The 6,866-nt window shown below is 38.0% G+C and overlaps 1 pseudogene; it reads right to left on the bottom strand.

Annotated features, from left to right (window-relative positions):
* Positions 1 to 420: 420 nt before the first annotated feature.
* LOC100675265 (olfactory receptor 5D13-like) lies at positions 421 to 6,534 on the bottom strand (annotated as a pseudogene).
* Positions 6,535 to 6,866: the final 332 nt, after the last annotated feature.

Genomic DNA, 6,866 nt, shown 5'->3' with positions numbered 1-6,866 from the left:
TTTTGTGCCTAAGGGTTGAACAGACCTTTGTTTATTATGTTTACTATATTATGCTATGATATATCCTCTCTCCTGCTAAGCTATTCATTTTCAGGACATCTCTATAAACCCATATTCAGAAAGACTTCATTTACATGGGTAACCAGATTGCCATTTGTACTAACTCAGAAATCTTCATTTGCCTAACTCTGATTCAGAAACCTTAATTGAAATAGACTGAGCTTTAATAACTGTGTTACTAATTATTTTTCAACTAATTTACAAAGCTTTAAAGAACATTGGTATTGGATGATCAATCAAATGGGGAGTTAACATTAGACACGTGCACTGCTTTGCTATTTGAAAAGGAATGTGAATAAATAAATCAGCTAGAATACGTGGACAATTTTCTACATTCTCTGAAAATGAACAAATAAATCTTTACAGACTTTGCAGTTTGTGACAGGGTAACTTTGTACTAACTTTCTTACTGCCTCCTTCACATCTTTGTTCCTGAGGCTGTAGATCAGGGGGTTCAGCATGGGGATGACCACTGTGTAAAACACAGAGGCCACCTTGACCCTGAGCCATGAGCCCTTGGAATTAGACACACAGTAGAGAAAAAGGATGGTTCCATGGAAGATGGTAATGGTAGTTAGGTGGGAGGCACAGGTGGAGATGGCTTTGTGGCGCCTCCCAGTTGAAGGCACCTTCATGATAGTGATAAAAATGAAAATATAAGATGTAAGAATGATCATGAGGCTGCTTATTTCATTGAATGTGGCTGACACTAAAATGATCTTCTGACTAATGTAGGGGTCAGAGCAGGACACAGCAACAATGGCAGCATGCTCACAGAGAAAGTTGTTTATGAAGCTGGTCTCACAAAAGGATAATGTCAACAGAAAGTAGGTGAATATCAAGGAACAGACTATACCCCAAGCATATGAGGCAGTCACCAACAGGAAACAAAACTTCGGGGACATTGCAACCTTATAGAGCAAAGGGTTACAAACTGCTACAAATCGATCATAAGCCATTGCTGCCAACATGAATGTTTCAGTCACCACAAATATGCAAGCCAAGAAGAATTGGGTGATGCACCCTGTGAAGGAGATGGTCCTGTCTTCCACAACCAAGTTTTCTAATAGTTTGGGTGTAACTGAAGAGTAACAGAAATCAACAAAGGACAAGTGGCTGAGGAAAAAGTACATGGGGGTGTGGAGTTTGGGGTTGATCCTGATGATCACTATCATGCCCAGGTTTCCGACGACAGTGACTGTGTAGATGGTCAGGAAGACCACGAAAAGGGGCACCTGGTGAAGGGAAAGACAGCACACAGTACAGAAGGGGTCAGCATAACTGGACTAAAACAAAAGCAAAGATGTTTCCTGAATAAACTGAATGCTTCGAAGGCCAGCATAGCAGGGACTGGGATTTGGGGACCATGGTCTCAGGGGACCTCTAAGTCAATTGGCGTAGTAAAATCTATTAAGAAAACATTCTGCATCCCACTTTGGAGAGTGGCATCTTGGTCTTAAACTCTAGTAAGCGGCCATGTAAGATTCATCAATTGGTTTCAACCCACCTGGAGCAAAGGAGAATGAAGAACTCCAAAGACACAAGGTAATTACGAGCCCAAGAGACAGAAAGGGCCACATAAACCAGAGACTACATCAGCCTGAGACCAAAAGAACTAGATGGTGCCCAGCTACAACCGATGACTGCCCTGACAGGGAACACAACAGAGAACCCCTGCGGGAGCAGGAGAGCAGTGGGATGCAGACCCCAAATTCTCGTAATAAGACCAGACTTATTGGTCTGACTGAGACTAGAAGGACCCTGGTTTTCATGGTCCCCAGAGGTTCTGTTAGCCCAAGACAGGAACCATTCCCAACGCCAACTCTTCAGACAGGGATTGGACTGGACAATGGGATAGAAAAAGATGCTAGTGAAGAAGGAGCTTCTTGGATCAAGTAGACACATGGGACTATGTTGGCATCTCCTGTCTGGAGAGGGGATGAGAGGGGGTCAGAAGCTGGTGGAATGGACATGAAAAGAGAGAGTGGAGGGAAGGAGTTTGCTAACTCATTACAGGGAGAGCTATTAAGAGTATATAGCAAGGTGTATATAAATTTTTGTATGAGAGACTGACTTGATTTGTAAACTTTCACATAAAACACACACACACACACAAAAGAGTTGCATCTGGAGGTCCGGATATTCTGAGAAGCCCAAGAGCATGAATATGGCTCTAGCACTCTGATTTTCTTGGTTCCTGTCGAGAAAATAAGATAGTTGATTCTCAAAAGCAAAATTTGAATTAGAAGACAATGAAGAAACACTGAGAAACTTATTGTGTGTCAACAAAGACAGTTATTAAAAATGCTTAATATCTACTGTTTCATTATTTCAAGTTAGGACTTACTAATATCCCAGTTGTACACTGAATGTTCATTTTTTATAGTAATAATTTAAAGAAGGAAGTTGAGAGAGAAAGAACAAAAATAGAGTTGACCCTTTTATATTTCAAATGACCATATTCGGTATCATCAGAAGCAGCTGGCTTTCTGAGAGGGCCATCCTGGCGTTTCCCATGAACCTGAGTTTAGTGAAAATGTTTGTGTTGAAGAAAATACACATCATGAGGTTCAGCAGTATCTTTTCTGGCTCACCTGTTCAACTATGGGAACCTAGAACTCAACTGTCAACATAAATACAACACATGCAACATGGTATGCATTTTACTTATTTTTAGCACATATTTTATCATTTTCTGTTTCACAATAAAGGTCACTAGACCAAGAATTATTGTTTGTTTTGTTTGCTTCTGCATCCCAAATGGGACACTAAGACATAATATATACTCACTAATATTTATTCAATAAAGGAATGTATGAGTATATGAGTCAATAAGTTCTGGACATCATTTCCACCTGGTTTCCTTTTTCCTCAGTGTTGTTTATGCTTTCTTATCACTCTCTAGTTTTCTCAGGTTTATTACTGTAAGAAAGATGCCTTCCAAAGACTAATTCCTCAACAGTCTTTCTGCTACCATTCTAAACTATCTTGATTGCTACTTAGGTAAACTATGACCACTTATTCACAGGCTGAGAGAGCCTTGGTGTCACAGTGGCTAAGTACTTGGCTGCTATCTGGAAAGTCAGTGGTTTGAAATCACAGCCACTTCACAGGAGAAAGATGTGGAAGTCTGTTACTGTAAAGATTTACAGCCTTGGGTCCTATGGGGTAGTTGTACTCTGCCCTGTGGGGTCACTATGAGTTGGAATTGGCTCCACAGCAATGTTTTTAGATTTGGATTCACAGTCCGAGTCCTCCACTTTAAAATATTCTGCACAACATTTCCAGAATGATTTTCCATTGTGATTTTATCCTGATGGTAAATGGCTTTTAATTTTCCAACTGTTTCTTATTAATGAATTCACAAAATCTACATTGTTCAGCCTACCTTTTCCAGAGCTTTCCCTGGTCTATATATGCATCCTCATTACCACTAAATCATTCTTCTCCAGCAATGTAGAATTTATCCAGCTCTGTTCAACAGCACGTGCTCATTTATATAAAGTTGAAATATCCAATTTATTCCCTCTTGTGTAATGCTTTATTTTCCCACTTACAACTGAAAACATTAGGCATTGTTTCTGTCACAAACCTGTAATACTAGGAAACACGTTATTCATTTTATTATAAAATTTCTCTCCTCTTTATAGACACAAGCTTTAATTTTATTAACAGACAGGAATTGAATGTTGTATTGCATCATTTCCAATTATTTATGTTACTGCCAAATTCTTCCTAAAATTGATTTTTTTTTTAAGGACAATGCCCATATTTTATAATTTTCTAGATTCTAAAATGCCCATTAGGGTGCTGAGTACACCATGGATGTGCAGTTAGAAAACCAGGATGAATGTCACTGGAAAGGAAGGACGATCTATACACAACCTCTAAAGCCCTCAACCACCTGCATTAAGGAACAAAGTGCACATCATCCAGCAGGATTTATACATGTTTTTGCCTCCTACAAAGCTTACTTGGAATGCATTATTATCCTTCTAAGTGGAGTATTTAACTTATTCATTTATTGAAGCTTCTATGTTATGATTAATAGACTTCAGGAAAGTTCCTGCAGAGAATTCAACTAATCTTGTTGAGAATAGTATCAGACCTGAATAAAGTAGCAAGAGTTTATAGTATATTTAAAACAATATTTTGTGTAAAGGGTTACTACCCTTCAATCTATTAAGTATACTCAGAGATAGCAGGGAGAAAGGCAGACCTAAGAACTGAATCCTGGCACCATGCTGTGCCACCAGGGCTGTGGGGATATGGACCCTAGAGAATATCATTGACGTTTTGCATTGGAGGCCACAAATGGGGCAATTAGGTGACACAACACTCCCATGTGATTTTTTGGTTGCATACAACTGCTTCTAAAGATTGAAGAATAACTTCATCACCAAGTTTAACCCATAGATCTTTATTTATTTATTTATTTTACTTAAACCAGATTAATATATGTTTGTTTTTGATACCAGCCAAATAACAGAAACACAAAGGAAAGAAAAAATCAGCTGTTGTGCAAAAATACAGAGATAACTGCTATCAATTATTATTATTTTTTCCAATCCAGAGATAACTACTACCAATCTTAGTTGTATTTTTGTTTTCTCATCTCCTATATGGGAATAGGAAACCCTGGTGGTGTAGTGGTTAAGAGCTATGGTTACTAACCGAAAGGTCGGCAGTTTGAACCTACCAGGTGTTCCTTGGAAACTGTATGCGGCAGTTCTACGCTGTCCTATAGGGTCGCTATGAATTGGAATCGACTCGACGGCAATGGGTTTGGTTTTAGTTTTATATGGCATAGGAACCCTGGTAATGCAGTGGTTAAGAGCTTGGCTGCTAACCAAATGACTGGGAGTTCGAATTCACCAGTGACTTCTTGGAAACTCTGTGGGCAGTTCTACTCTGTGCTACAGGTTCTCTATGAGTTGAAATCAACTTGACTGCAACAGGTTTTTTTGTTTTTGTTTTTCTTTTTTTTTGTATATGTGCATATATTTATGAGCATATGTTCACACAATAAGTGTTATAGTTTATATGGTTTATTGTCCTCCCTTTTCATTTAACATTATATTGTGAGTTCATTTTCTACTCTTACCATTCTTTAGAGAATACCATTTACATTTCTCTTCCAAATATGGGCACAATGCTATTCAATGCTCATATTTATCGTAGAATTTGAGAATATTCTTGAGGTTATATTTTTCATGTCTATAATACAGGTTTATAGGAAAGATAGTACATTCATTATTTAATTTTTCATCATGCATTAAGACACAAACATCACAATCTCAGTGGCTTGATGAAGTAGAACAAATGTTAGCAATTTTTTTTTTTCTTTTTTCTGTCAAGAGCCATGTAGTAACTATTTTAGGCTTTGTGGACCATACAATTTGATCACACAGTCAACTCAGCTGTTGTAGTATGAAAGCAGCCACAGGCAATATGTAAATCAATAGGCATAACTCTGTTCCAATAAAACTTTACAAGAATAAGCCATAGGCTAGACTTGCTTTGCAGATGGTAGTTTGCCAGCCTCTATGATAGAAGTTTATTTCTTCACTGTTCAAAGTCCACATTTTTTTTCTACATCAGTGGGTAGACACTATCTAAGTAGTGGTACAGGGGTCCTGGCTCTTTCCAGAATGTGACTTCACTATCCTCACAAGGTTCCTGAGGTTTTGCTTCTCTTCTGCGAGATACCTGAAGTTGATATCTTGGATTCTGAAGATTTCAAGAGGCTGCAGCAGAGGAAAGCTTAGAATGCATATTGAAAGTTTTATGGGCCAGACCTGAAGGTGTCACACATCTATCCCCCTCATATCCCATTGGCTGGAAATCAAACAAGACTAACTGCAGGGAGTCTAAGAAATGTAGTCTAGCTTGACTGGAAGAAGAGGAAATGGGTTTGGTAAGCAAATATCCAGTCCTTTCTCATGCTTTGGGCATCACATTCAACCTTTTGATACCCCTTTTTTTTCTCCCTAAAATATCTCCGTATCAGCACAACTTACATCTTCTTTTTGCTTGTGACAATTCAGCCACCCTTACCAGTAATTCCTTAAGACTTAATGTTTTCCTGCCCCAGATATCCCTGGGTCAGACTTTGATCATTCTCCAAAATTGAAGGCCCGACAAGAAGGAGAAGGATGCCATTTTACCTTACTTCTGTTAAAATAACTATCTGAAAATTATTTTTTTTCAGACTTTTCAAATTTGAATCCTTTTAGATTCAAACCGGATTGCCTTAGATATCTACAGTAGGATGAAATGAGTTAAGTGAAGACAATGTATTCAACATTTATTTTCAGTTCAGAGATGATCACTGATATCTCTGGATAACTGAACTTCCTCCTTTATTTCAGGACTTCTCCTCCCATGGCTTTTACCCCTTCAGCAACAGCACACCTCTCAGATTCTAACATTAAGTGAAAAATCATGTTCTGTGTTTATAATGTCTTACCTCATGAAAGCTATATCTACATTTGTCTATTTCAAGAATAAAAATCCCAAAGATTAAAATATTTTTCACATTGTTTTTTATCTGCACTTTCATAAATTTGATGTGCTGGAGTCTGCTAATTATTTTGTCCTCAGTTTCCTTTAAGTGCTATCTGAGGTCATCTTCAAGGGAATTTACTGTTGTAAGGGCTTGTATACGGAATCATTTCATGATTACTTGATTCAGGATGGTATGTGGTTTTTCAGCTCTAGAGAAATTTTTACCATGGTTTTTCAGACTTAAGATTTTCAGTTTATTAAAACATTGTGGATATTTCTATCTTCCACTCAAGCAAGAG

The sequence above is a fragment of the Loxodonta africana genome, chromosome 13 (assembly GCF_030014295.1).
Source record: "Loxodonta africana isolate mLoxAfr1 chromosome 13, mLoxAfr1.hap2, whole genome shotgun sequence".
In the NCBI taxonomy this organism is placed as follows: Eukaryota; Metazoa; Chordata; class Mammalia; order Proboscidea; family Elephantidae; genus Loxodonta; species Loxodonta africana.
This window is presented reverse-complemented; position numbering and strand designations above follow the sequence as displayed.